Below are 13,686 nucleotides of genomic sequence, written 5' to 3'. Positions count from 1 at the left end.
ATGTTTGCCAGTGTGTGCAGGGCCCCATGCAAGTTCCAGCTTGTTCCCAACTAGTAGAGGAGGTTTTCAGTTTATGCAAAAATATTTTAGCTGTTCATGTTCTCTTCATTTTAGGGCTTACTCAAGAACTTTAACTTTCCAAGGAACTCCTTAGTGTTTGCCACTTCCAGTCTTTGGATTTTTCTAGTTTTTCTGATTCCCTGGAAGCAGTACTTGCCGTAGCCAAAAAAGCAAACCTTGCTTGATACGAAAACAAAGGAAGAAAACCCAGCGATGTTTATTCATGACCACAACAGTTTTCCTGTCATCATGACTCACAAAAAGAATATGAGAATCTCTGCTCAGAATGTTGTTTTAATGTGCTGGCTCTTGAATGTAAGCTTAGAGTTCTTAAGTGATACCCCTAGGATGCAAAGGGCACGGAGGACTGATGCTGTGTAACTGATGTCAGGGGCAACTTTTTGCTGTTAAATAAGACAAGGAACAGGGAAGTCACTAATAACAGCTCTGAATCTAGTTAGAGTTTGAAGTACCTCACGCTCCTCGGAGGAACCATCACAGGAAAGGAAGCATGCAGATCAAACCTGAGATAGGATTGTTAATGGGTTGGGTTTTTTTTTTTTCAATCCCTCAGTATTGTTGGTTAATGGTATGGAACTTTTTTTGTTGTTGAAATTTTAATTGAGCTGTGTTACGACAAAGACAAAGGAAGACAAAAGTTTCCATGAGGAGCTACTTCCTTACATCACCAAAGTCACCCAGAGCAACAGTATTTAGATATCAGATTAGCAGGAAATGACTACATCAGGCTGTGACAGCTAATCTTTTCATCTTTCGGAACTAGAAAACAGTTCCATGGCTTTCAACAGAATAATTATAAAGCATGCATTTGTAATGAGTATAGATTATCTGTTCTGTGTTAAAAGAATTAGACAGTATTTGGTTAAAACTTTGCTACCCAGGTGTTTCGGCTGGAAATGGAGCCTCACCACGATGCATGCTGAGCAGCACATGAAAAAGAAATGTTGTCCCCTCTCTTTCCCTTAGAGATCCCTCCTCCTGCCCCAACAACAAGCCTTTGAAGTAAATAAGATTCAGTTAAGACCCTAAACCCATTAGAGGATTTAATAGTTCATGATGAATAGAACGAAGTCATCTGAGTAACATAATAATGTTGATACAACTTGAATTATAACACCTAGCTACCAGTTATTTGCTAAAGTGCAGAGTCATAGAACATGCGACTGGAAGGGAGCTCCAGAGATCATCCTGTCCAGCTTTCTCCTCAGTGCGGGGCTGAACCTGTGAGCAGCTTGTCCCACTGCTTAACCACTGTCACTTGACAGTTCTTGCTGATGTTCAGGCAGATTCTCTCTTGTTGCAGCTTGTGCCCATTGCCTTTTCTTCTTTCTGTATGTGCTACCCTGAGGAGTCTGTTACCTGATTCCACAGGCAATTATTGCCTGCAACAGAGAGTATCTAACACAGTGAACTTTACTCCCTGAATTTCTTGATAAACCTTTATTTTCAGTGCTAAAAGCCAGTTTAAAGCAAATTTGGGCAAAATAAATTTTAAAAATTATTTTCATTAAGGGTTTTCTTCTGAACTTTGCTGTTGGATACAGTAACTGAAGGGAGTTATTGAATTGATATTTTGCCTTAGAAGGAATTGCTTTCTGAAAGAAAATAATTCATTTAGGCGAAATATATGTGACTAGGAAGATTGTTGCTATTTCTTCAAAGCTTGCCTTGTCTGAAGAGTGCACTGATAGGGCACTGATTTATAAAAATCACCATTTCAATGAGCTTATTCCATCAGTTGTAGCTGTGTATATCTGGAATAATTTACAAAGGCTGGCTATGCCTTTATAGTTTTGTTGACTCTATAGTCTTATCAGCGGAAGAAACAGCTCATGACTTTGAAGACAAAGGAAAACTTTGCTTCCTCTTTACAATGAAACTAAACCGTGGTCTGTTATATTAAATGTTGAGCAGAGGGGCAATGAAGAGAATAGTTCCTGCTTTTAATATCCTGTTTTAATTCCCCCCAAAAGGAAATTGCTGTCTTTAGTTTGAAGGTGTATTCACAAATCCTATTTCCACAGCAAAATTTTATTGAAGCCTGTCACTTGTTTCTTTGATTCCTGAATGTGATTTATTCTTTGATGTTCCGCTTTCCGGAGTATCAGAGAACAAGCTATCAACTTGTTATCATACGATTCGCATTATAAATTTGTCCCCTGTGGGTAGGTCAGTGTGGGAGAAAGCCCCATAGGAACTGGTAAAATACAGGAGTGGGCAACAGAAGCTTCCCTTACTGGCGGAATGACATGCAGTCTGTGACTTGAGATAGGAGCTGGCTTGAGCTGTACTATGAAATAACACCCAATTAAAGAGTTTGTGATACAGGGAGATGTATTGCCAGCAGACACATACACACAAAGATTTGTAGCTGGAATAACAGACCTAAGTGGTAGATCTGTGTTTTGAATGGGATTAATTTAATGAGCATACTGTCAGAACATTGAGAAAACTGGGGGAATTTAAGGCATGAGGTGATGTGGGCTTTAACAAGGGCCTCTGGACAAATAGGAGTATGTTAAAAATCTTTATGATATGGTTTAAAATTGTCTTGATGTGTAGCTGAAAGAAAGGCAGACTCTTACTATCCAGGATGGTTTGAATTACTGAGAGGAGAAAAAATGAGAGGATTTCAAAGGCAGAAATGGCTGGTGCTTAGCTAACACTTCCCTGCTCACAGTTAGGAAGAAACCAAATGTCATTTGTCTTTTGAAACTCTTTTTCTCTAATGTTGTTCTTTTTGTAATGTCTTAGACCACAACCTAGGTATGATTCAGATTTAGCTCATTAGGAAATGTTTTCTATTACCCATAATAAAAAACAAAATGAGGAAAAACATAAATGTCTGATGTGGAGGAAATCAAACCTTGGTTCTTATGAGGAAAAGGAACTGTTTCTATAGAATAGCAATTCATTCGTTTATCACTCTAGAAGAGAAATATTAGAATTCCATAAGAGCTTTTACATAAATTTATAATAAAGTAGCAGGCACTCAAAAGGTTAATCTGAGAGAGGGGTTGGCCTTACAGAAAACACAACATTGTACCACTTCCCTGAGCTCCCAGTGAGGATGCTTTGGAAGAATACTACTCCCAGGAAAACTGTACCTTGTGTTCCATGTTTTCTGAGGGATTGTTTGGGATTTTTTGTTTGGGGTTTGGTTGTTTTTAAGTCTTCTGCATTGCATATAGGTAAATGCAGCACTGGCATTTTGTAAGAATATACCATCAAGCCAAAAAAACCATAACAAAACTTTGGTGTTAAGTCAGAAAGGGTGAGTACGAGATGATTGTATATGGAGTTGCAAGCCAGAATGCAGCTTGTCAGTGAGCAGCAGAAGCGTACTGGTTTACACAATACAAGATCCATATTTAGGCACCAGGATCATATGTTGCCAAAGAAAAGAGATGATCAAAATAGTTCTTGTAAGGTGTTTATTTTGGATAAAATCACTTGCCTGCCTGAGTCCCACACTGTAGTTATTCAGCACAATCTTATGTTTCTCAAATTTAGACCCAAACATTTAGATTAACATTATGAGAGTGCTCCTTGGAGTAATTTTTTTTTCCAGTTTAAAAAGAGGAGTTGCAAACGATACATTAATGTTTCAATTATTTATGGAGTACCTCTTATGTTTTGGTTTATATCAAGTCTTCAGTTTTCCCCTATGCAATATTTATACCATAGAACCACAGAATGGTTTGGGCCGGAGGGGACCTTAAAGCTCTTCCAGTTCCACCCCCCCAGCCACAGGCAGGGACACCTTCCACCAGACAGGTTGCTCAAAGCCACATCCAGCCTGGCCTTGAACGCTATCACAGGCTCCTTTTAATTTCTGGTTATTATCCATTCTGTAATGAATCGAAGAGCTTTATAAACTGAGCAAAACGAATAATTTTATTCACTACTGAAAAGAAAACCATTTTTTGAAGTGTAACATGATCTGAAATGTTTATAAATGAATACGACCTCAGTTCTGAATATTATCTGAGGAGGTGTTGCTCGCCTCGTGTTGCCAAACTGCTGCTTGCCTCTGCTCCTCCTGGCACAGGTTGATGAGCACAGCCTGAGGATGTGGCTCCTGCAGCCTGCTGGAATCACAGCATGAGAGGATATCCCTGCAGGCCCTACTGGATTGTCTGTTTGAATTAAAGCACTCAAGTGTTAATATTGTATATTCCAGTTCATTCTTTGGGGGGGAAGAGGAGGTGAGGAAGTGAAAGCAAATGTGATGTTTCAGATAATGTAAATTTAGTGCCACAAAGAAGGAAAGTATGTTTCCATAGTGCAGGAGATCTGGTGCTTATTCTAAGATTATTAATTAATTTTATGAAACATTCATTTTACAGCCTTGGCTTATATTCTCATTTTGAAAACATACTAACTATATTTGCTGCCCTGCAATCAAACTTTTTAAAGTAGCTTCTCACTCTGTGGTTCACAGTTGGATTAACATGTTCTTTCCATGGTCCCCATTGATCCCATAAACTCAGCGTAATTGCAATCATATAACAGGCAAAAAGATCAAAGTAATCCCACATGGGGGGGAAAGAGCATTCTGAGCCAAAACAAGCTGTTTGGCTTGTAAGCAACTGGAAGCCTTCTCTATAGCACATCTGCAATGTACTCTGCGTTCCAGAGCTCTGCAGCATGGCATGCTGCAGGCTTCGTGTGACTGTGGTGCTGCAGGAATGCTGCAGCAGTGCTTTGCCAAGCTCTGCCAGACCAAATAGACTTGGAATTGAAAGATGGGGTTGTACTAGATAGATGAAATCAGAGGGATTGTGTGTGTTTCTCTCCTGTTCCAGAGCACCAGGTTACAAATAATGGAGTGCAACAGAGTGAGTTGGATTTTGAATTGGTGAACAAGGTGCTGTGCACTCAAAGAAGCAAATCACTCGATGTGATCATGCCATCTTCCAACAATTTTGTGCCATGAGGCTGCCATAAGGCTCACCTCCCGTCAGGAGCTTGTTAGAACACTGCTTTCCCATTGGAGTCTGAGAATGAAGAGCAAGTGGGTTTCCAGGAGAGCAAGTGGGTTTCCACTTTGTTAAAGCAGGTCCAGCAGGGCAGATAAAGAAAAGGAAATGAGAATTAGATAAGGAGATTTGAGAGCTAGGGCACATGAGTATTCACAAAACATCTGTTAGTCCAGCAGATGTTGAAATTATGTGGTCAGAAAATCAGCAGCAGTTTGGGAAAGGGTTCCAGAATCCCAAGAGTCATGCAAGACCCTCCTAGCATGAAATCTCTGCACAGTATTATCAGAATTCTTGTTTGTTCAGTTGTTTCTGTATTGATGAAAGTGTTATAAATCTGACACTTGTACGGGTTTTCAGCTGAATCTGGGTCAGACATGTGGTTTCAGAACTGTTTCCTGAGTCACTACATAGGTTTTGAAGTGAACTTGAGGCTGCCTCTATTATTTAGAAGGTTGTGTAATGTATGGGCATAGGGAATACTTCAGGAGTGGGGCAATGTGCTTGGAAAGGTCTGTGCTTGCTGGGGCACCATACACTTCTTCATGTTCATTTTCTGTCCATTTGAAACAACAGGGGTTTAGTAGAACTAAGCCATAAACCTGATCTGCCTGTTGTATTTCTACAATATCTCTACCTTTAGTATCTAGATATTTTACTAGTTGTGCTTTTATACCAAGGCTTGCAATTTTCTGGGTAATGTTTATTTTTGTTGTATTTGATAAGCATAATGGGAGAAGTGACATGATGGATTTTAATAATAGTCATGGGGAAAACTGGCATGTCAGATTTTAATACAAATTCATTTATCTTCTCTAAGCTTTTGAACTATAAAATGTGAAATAAATCTGATTATTGCAGTATCTTTTATGCATTTAATACTGGAAACCATCTTCCTTTATTCATTTAGTTTCAGCTGATGTCCTCAGAAATTATTCTAGTTTTTCTGCATAAGAGGAGAGAAGAGAAAGTTTTCCATAACTTCTTGATGCCTCCTCCACAAACCAGAAATGTTGTGTACACACCACATGTATCTCCATGGAAGCAATGATGAAATTAGTGAGGTCACTGGATAAAGCAAAATGTTAACGAATTAAGATTTTGATTGCTTTTCAAGTTTTCTATCACTTATGTGTTGTAGACAAAGCACTAGAGGAAATATGTTTGTACTAAAGTTGTGCATGTAAGATGACATAACTGCACGTGGGAAATCTGTGTTAGATTTTTCTGCCAAGTATTATTTTCTGATAATAGGAATTGAGCTCAAAAGGATCCATGTTACTGATTTCAGCATTCTTTTGAATAATGCATATTCTGTTTGTCTTTACCAGCCACACTTTGTGAAGATGGAATGTGGTTGTTTAAACAAGAAAATACTGTAGGTGTAGGACTTAAATGTGACTGAGTTAGGTGGCCTTCCAAGATTACTTTTTATTCTTGTGGGATTCTTTGTCTCATCTGAAAATGTTCTCTGCACCTTCATCATGCAATACAACTCAAAGGATTTCTGTGGACTTTTTTTGTTACTTGTAGAAATTGGGGGTGTGTTGGAAACTGGAGGAGATTTTTCTGGTTCTGAAGGGTCTTTGTAACATTTGGCAGTTTCCCTTCATGATATGACATGATTTGCAAGTATCAGTCTTGGTTCCTTTTTCCACCCTAAACCTCTCTCTCCGTGAAGAGTGGTGAGATGATGATGAGATCTTCACACAGGCAGTCAGAATGCGCATCCAGGAGTGTGTCCCCTGTCTGACCACGAGCTAGTTATGGGTTGTGTTTCTTTTGAATATAAGGGTTACCTGGTTTACTAGGTGAACAGAACTGTACCTTTATCACTTAGCATCTTCAAGCTATTGAAAAGACTGGCAGTAGATGAGTCCTGGCAGGTAGGTCTTGCTGTCACCCGTGCGTAAAGAAGCACTGTGAGGATGGTAATGACAATGGGCCTATTTATGTTATGTGATGGGTATGGGCTAGTTTGACAAAGATGATCCTTGTTTCAAGAGATGATTTAATCTTACGTGTTTGAAGGTAAAGTAAAACACCGGAGCAGGGTTCTTAAGCTGTCAAAGCTCAGAAATACCCTGAGCAACCTGATCTCATTGGCCCTGCTTGGAGTGAAGGACTGGACGAAATGGTTTCTAGAGGTATCCTCCAGCTGAGCTCAGCCTGTGGTTCTGTGACCCTGTATTAGAACACTGAGTGTACCTTAAGTATCATGTTTGATAATCTCTTCATTGTTTCTGAATAGTTTATTTATCAGTCGAACAGCTTGTGTAGCTCAACCGCTGCTCTTTTTTCATCAGTAACTATCAAAGGTTTGATTCTGTGTGACCCCAAAGCTAATGTACAGGTTAGACAGCAGTTCTGCATCACCTGTGAATTAAAAAGATGTAGTGGAACATGGCAAGCTGTTCATTACAGCAAAACAAAGTCTGGCTGGTTGAAATGGCATAGTCTCAGATGTATAAATGGTGTTAATTATTCTGAGAGATCCATTTAGGTGCCTGATCCAGATTTCCTGTACAAAGCCGTGAAACCTTTGAAAATAAATGTGCATTTGCATCTACACTATAATTTTTTTTTTTTTTTTTTGCAGGATTTAGAATGTAATAAATATAGACTTACACATATCTTTATTTTTAATGTAAACTCTGGGCACATCAAAGGAGGAGGATGATAGAAGAATTTGAATATATACTTTGTATACTGTGTTTTCATTTTCACTTCAGTCAAAGGGTTTATATCAGATCTAATCATTACCGTGACAGTATTTGCATTAATTGTGGCTTCATTCAACACACCTTCTGTTAAATAGTCGCCTTTTGATAGTAGCAAAATGAAGTTCAAAATCCTACACAAAACAGGATAATGGCAATCATCAGGCCTGCTTGGTGGCGGGGTGGTTATTTTCACACTTGTTTGTTTTCAGTTTTTAAGAGCCTGAGGAAAAGACTTAATAGTAGAATCTCTCCTCTTAGGTATGCGTTATCCAGCAGCTCCAGTGCTGTGCCCTGAAAAGTGGCCTTTTCAGCTCCAACCCCTTTGAGAGGGGGAGAGAAATTGGTTTTGTATTTGCTCACTTCTCTGCTTTGTTTTTTTTCCCTTGTAAAACAAGAAACAATGGAAGGAAATGTGTCGGAGGCATTCTTACACCAAAAAACCCCCTAGTATGCATTTTCTTTGTTCCTTTTGTTGTATTGTTTCATTAACTGTTGGTCATGTTAAAAAAAAAAAACAACATTTTTTTAATGTTTTCGTATAACATTCTGATAAATACCTAGGAAAATGGTATAAAACTAGAATGGACTAATTACTTTCCAGTGCTATTATTTGTATATCTGTTTGGAACTTCTTACTAGAGGATATTAAAAAGGTTTTCTAACTACTAAGTTTATATTATAAATAAATATTTTCTGTTCTGTTTACTTGGGGTTTTTTCTGTTTTGTTCTTAAATATATCTTTTGAAGTATTTGGAATGGAAAACGGTCTGGTTTCAGGTGTGTGAGCCAGCTAAGCCCATGAGCTTGCTGACTTTGCGTGTTGACCAGCTGGTGCAGTAATAGCCCAACTGTAGGACAAACAAAGTGTAAAGCCCATCTTTGAAGAAGACATCTTCAAAAAAGACTGTGATCCCTCTGTCCCCAACTCCTAGAACACTAGGTGCTGTAAAGAGGATACAAGAGTTGAGTAAGCAGTAAAGGGACAGAAAATCAAATTCAAGACACCTACAGCTTGATAGAATGGAGGGCATCTGAGGAAGGAAGAAGAGATGTCGTGAAAGGTGCTGGCAGGATTCTTAATCATACTGCAGCTGGCAAGATTGAAGTCAGCAGGGTGATTTTGAGAGGCGTAATGTTTGCATTTTGTATGAAAAGTGGGGCCACTCATGAGAAGTATTATGTATTTATTCAAGAGAATGGCATAAAAGAACTCTAAGAATAGTGGTTGCTGTTGGTTGAGATCAAAATGAGAATACATCATGACCTTAACCTTTTAGGCTGTGGTTATGGGCTGAAAATACAGTTTTGGAAAGACCGTAAAAGGAAAACAATCATTAGTAAGGGACACCATCACTGAAAAAAAGGACAGAGTTGATGGACTTGGATCTTATTGTAAGATAGTAAATCATTCAGACAGGAAAGGTTGTGAAGGCAAGGACAGAAAAAGAACTTGTTGGAGGTCCTAGGGATGCCAGGAATTCATCAGCCATGTCAACTAGCTAGGGTAAGACTATTGTGTACAGGGATCTGGAAAAATTCTCCATGATTTTCTCTACCTGCAACTTAAGCATCTTGAAGAAAGAAGTGCAGGCTTTATAATCCTTGGCTTTAATTATTTATTTTTTTAAGGTTAATTTCTTCTTGTGTGTGTTTAAGTTTGTAATTTCTGTGTCAGGTAAAAAGTATCTGATAGTTAATTCTTTAGATTATGGCCAAAACTGACTTTAGCTAAAGTTTAATTATAGAAAGTTAGCAGCTGCTTCTGAAAGGAATTGCTGGGGGGGAACCACTGCAATCACTGTAGGATAAGCTCTTGCCACTGGGAGCAAGAGTGGATCCTTGTTGAAGTGCATCACCTTGGTTTCTTAGAGAGCAGGGAAGATACTTCACCGTAGAGTGCACTGTGCAGGCTCTGACATGCATCTGGATATAAATTCTGAACAAAGCTATGTGCTTATGTTAGTGTAGAATAGTGTTCTGTTGGTTGTTCATTTATGGCTTTTTTTCCTGTGGGAAAGGGGGATGGGGAAAGAATTGTTGCATATGCAAAATGTTTGAAGTGTTTTGGTTTCAGTAAGATGAAGGGTAGTGCTTACTGTGCAACAAGTACCCAAGATGAAAGGAGGGTGCTGAACTTTGTAATTATCCCTCAGTCTATACTATGAAGACTGAAAATGTTGCATGTTAGAACTTGTAGGTATTTAATGAATTTCAAGTTGCAGTTTCTTTTCTGTTGCCATTCCTGAAAGATACAGCTAGTGGACGAAGAAGAATACTGAAATACAGAAGACTGAAGTCACACAAGGTGCATTAATGCAGCCTCCTATGTCCAGTTCATTTCTAGGACAAGTATATTTAGACACACACATTTTGTATTTAGGCTGCCAAAAGTTCTGATGTATTGTCTCAGTGGTAGAGCATAGGACAAAAACATGTTTAAGCTAATAACCATCAAAAAGCTTACATTTTATAGCTATAACATAATTTGGTTGCTTTAAATTTACAACATATGCTTTAATGTATTCTTCTTTCTTCATGTTTAGATTTCCTAAGTATACATTTCTAAATCAGACTAAGATATGATATTTCCTAATAATAAGTATATAATAATGTGGCTGCCCCATCCCTGGCAGTGTTCAAGGCCAGGTTGGACACAGGGGCTTGGAGCAACCTGCTCTAGTGGAAGGTGTCCCTGCCCATGTCACGGTTGGAACTGGATGAGTTTTAAGGTCCTTTCCAACCCAGACCATTCTGTGATTCTGTGATAAGCCTGAATTGATCAGGAAGCCGTGTGTTCTCATGGGATACTCAGCTGTGCCATTTCATGTATGTAATGTCTCATTTTCAACCCTTTGCCTGTGGAATTTTACTCTTCACTTTTCACCATATTTGGAGCATTTATGACATGGTAAATACTGTGGTTTGCATAACAAAATTTTTCCAGGTTTTTCTAAGCAGAGTGTTTTGGTACCCATGCATGTAAATTTATCTCAGTTTTGTGTAGAAAATAGTATGGGTGGGGGTTGTTTGTTTGTTTGTTTTGTCTCTCTTAATAAAGTTGCCCTTTTTGAGGCAAATCTTGTTAGATCCATGCTGGCAAGAAACTTTTAAGAACCCCCTAAGGATATATTGGATACATTGCAAGTTTATTTAGAAGATAAACAGTAGTTATCTGTTTTAATTACGTATGTTAGTTCTAATATGCAAAGCCACTACCTGATTCAGGAGGTGAACACAATTTTGGAACCATGGCCATGGAAGTTAAATTTCAGGTACCAGGTCTTATTGTTGTATGTAGGAAATGCAAAACTCCGTGTTCAGTAGGGTTTCTTGAATGTGCAGTCTGGAACTGTGCAAAATCAATCAGTGAGAACTTGTGAACAGTTAACACACAGGGCTTTTCTCCCTATTCTTCCTATTGTGTAAGAAAATAGTTGTAATTTCAAGAAAACAAGTGTGGGAATTCTTCTCTTGTCCTGGGTAGACGTAATTTGTATCTGGAATTTAAGAACCTCTACAAAGAAGCATGTATTTGAAGAAATGGGTGCATTCAAATAATCTGTTGAAGTTTGTCCAGACCAGGCTGGTTTTTACAGCTGATTTATCCTGCTATTTTATGTCTGCTCTTGTCATTGCCTGTAGCTGCATTTAGGTTTGCCTCACCCACATGTGCTGCAGAACGGGAGAGAAGTGAAAACAAAATCTGAATTCACGGCTTGGCTTGGATATCAGATTCTTGTCGTGACAGTCGTTTTAAACATTGTCTTTCCTGGCTTCCAGTATTTCATGATTTCTCCTCTTCAGAGTTTCACTCATTTGATGTAATACCAAAATTTGGGTAGTCATAGTCTGTGTAGTTTAAATGTTTTTCCATGAAGATGCGTATTCCTCTGAAGTAAGAGTCTATGATGTATTATAATTTAGCAGTTGGTACTGAGATTTAATGCAACTTCTTTTGAGCAATGTCACGAAGTTTGTTTTTGATAACATGCACTTATTAACTTGCTCATTGAATTGGTCCCATTGTTTCATGTTCTCTTTTCCTCTCTACATTTATTAAGGTACTACTGCCTTGTTCTTTATAAACTTTAGCCAGATTTGACACACAATGCTATGCCCCATCCCTGGCAGTGTTCAAGGCCAGGTTGGATGGGGCTTGGAGCAACCTGCTCTAGTGGAAGGTGTCCCTGCCTGTGGCAGGGGGCTGGAACTGGATGAGCTTTAAGGTCTCCTCCAACCCAGACCATTCTGGGGTTCTGTGGTTGTGACTGCTCTGACCATTAGATGAAGTATAAACTGTCTTATAAACCTGTCTGTTCTCCTGGAAATAATAGCATACTTTTAAGACGTTTACAAATAACTCTCCTCAATCCAGGATGTTTGCATAGTGGTTTAATACATGTGAACCTCAGTTTCAGTCTTGTTGCATATGTTTTTATGTTAAAAGCCTCCTAAAAAAGAGCTAGGCTATAGATAGGAGAGAATATAATAGTCGTTCTCTCTCTTCACTTTCATCCCTTGTTAACAGTTCCTGAATGACCTAGTAGGTGCTGCTGCTAGTGTGCAATGGGCACAGGCTGGGAGTCTCCGCATTCCCTGAGGCCCTCCATGGCTGCCTGTCTTGGCTGTCAAGGCCACATGCAGGGAGCTGCTTTCTTCTCCTTATTTTCAACAAAAAGAAATGGCATTGCCGTGCAGTTTGTGTTGTGTGGGGTGTTAGGGTGATGCAAGCACTGCCCCTTAGACGTGTAAAGCAAAAGGGCTCTCCGAGCGCTACGGGAATTCTGGAGCAGCCAGCCAGTTCCTGGCTGGAAGTGCTTTCCTCGCACAAACTTGCTGATGTAACAGGCACGCTCGCAGCCTCTCTCTGTCAAGAGCAAACAGCAGAAGGGAGAGTGTACTTGCCTCCTCACCCACACTGCTCAGATGGGATGGCGGGTGGGAGAGCACGGAGCAGAGGAGCTGGGTGCGCTCCCGGTGGGTCTGTTCAGTGGATAAAGGAGACAGTTTCAGGGCTCTTGGTTTCCTTTTTTAATTTTTGCCTTTGAATCACCTCATGGTGTATTTCTAAAGGTATTTCTTTTGCTGCTTTGCCAGAGAGGTGTGTTTGTAAGCGCTATAAGCCATGGGCTTTGTTTTCAACAGTGGGAGTGGGCTGGACAAAGTGGGACTATCGGCCTGAACTTTTGATTTCTTGCTTTTTGTCAGCTTGAATCATACCATAAACTCTATTTAAAGATTTTGGGGTTTGTATTTATTTTCCACATCCTTGACCCTGACTGGTGAGCTGGACATTTGTGTTTGCCTTGGCAAGCTCCAAGCTGCTCATCTAGGGCAGGATGAAAACTTTTTTTCCCTTTCGTAAACAAACTGTTCCTTCAGTATTTTCCATAAGGATTTATACCACCATTTTGCAACGCTTCTAGGAATTGAGAAAATGTTACCATTCCGAGTTTTCATTTTACACAGCTTGTAGCACTGCGCAGAAATGTTTTATTTGAGATGTTCTCCCAGGTTGGATTTGAGGAGCTTTTTTCGGAATGTTTTCAAATTCCAGAAATATATTTTGCCTTGAAGGGGTTTATTAAAGCTATAGGTCAATATTCCTTGTTGCCTGTCTAGAAATGGGGTTGTTTGTGTTTATTCGTCTAGCCAATCCAAGTGTGAACACTGCTCCAATGTACGAGGCACTATACATGTGAAATACTGCTTTGTGCCCAGAAGCATTTACAATCTAAATAACCATTCACATTCTGTATTTCTTTGGGTATATTTTAGTGGTCAGGATGTGAAATGAGAGAATAACTTAGTAGGCCACTCCATGCCAACACACAAATTATGTTCTGGAACAAATGAACTCAATGTCATTCCCCACAGGGACGAAGGACTGATGCTGTTC

The 13,686-nt window shown here is 39.3% G+C and overlaps 1 protein-coding gene across 9 annotated transcripts in view; it reads left to right on the top strand.

The window, feature by feature from the left end:
* The window catches only part of ATG7 (autophagy related 7), a 112,359-nt gene that overhangs the window by 77,868 nt on the left and 20,805 nt on the right, over positions 1-13,686 (top strand). The window lies entirely within an intron of this gene.

This window comes from Strigops habroptila, chromosome 11, assembly GCF_004027225.2.
Source record: "Strigops habroptila isolate Jane chromosome 11, bStrHab1.2.pri, whole genome shotgun sequence".
NCBI classification, from domain to species: Eukaryota; Metazoa; Chordata; class Aves; order Psittaciformes; family Psittacidae; genus Strigops; species Strigops habroptila.
Note: the sequence above shows the minus strand (reverse complement) of the source record. Positions and strands in the feature narration are given on the sequence as shown.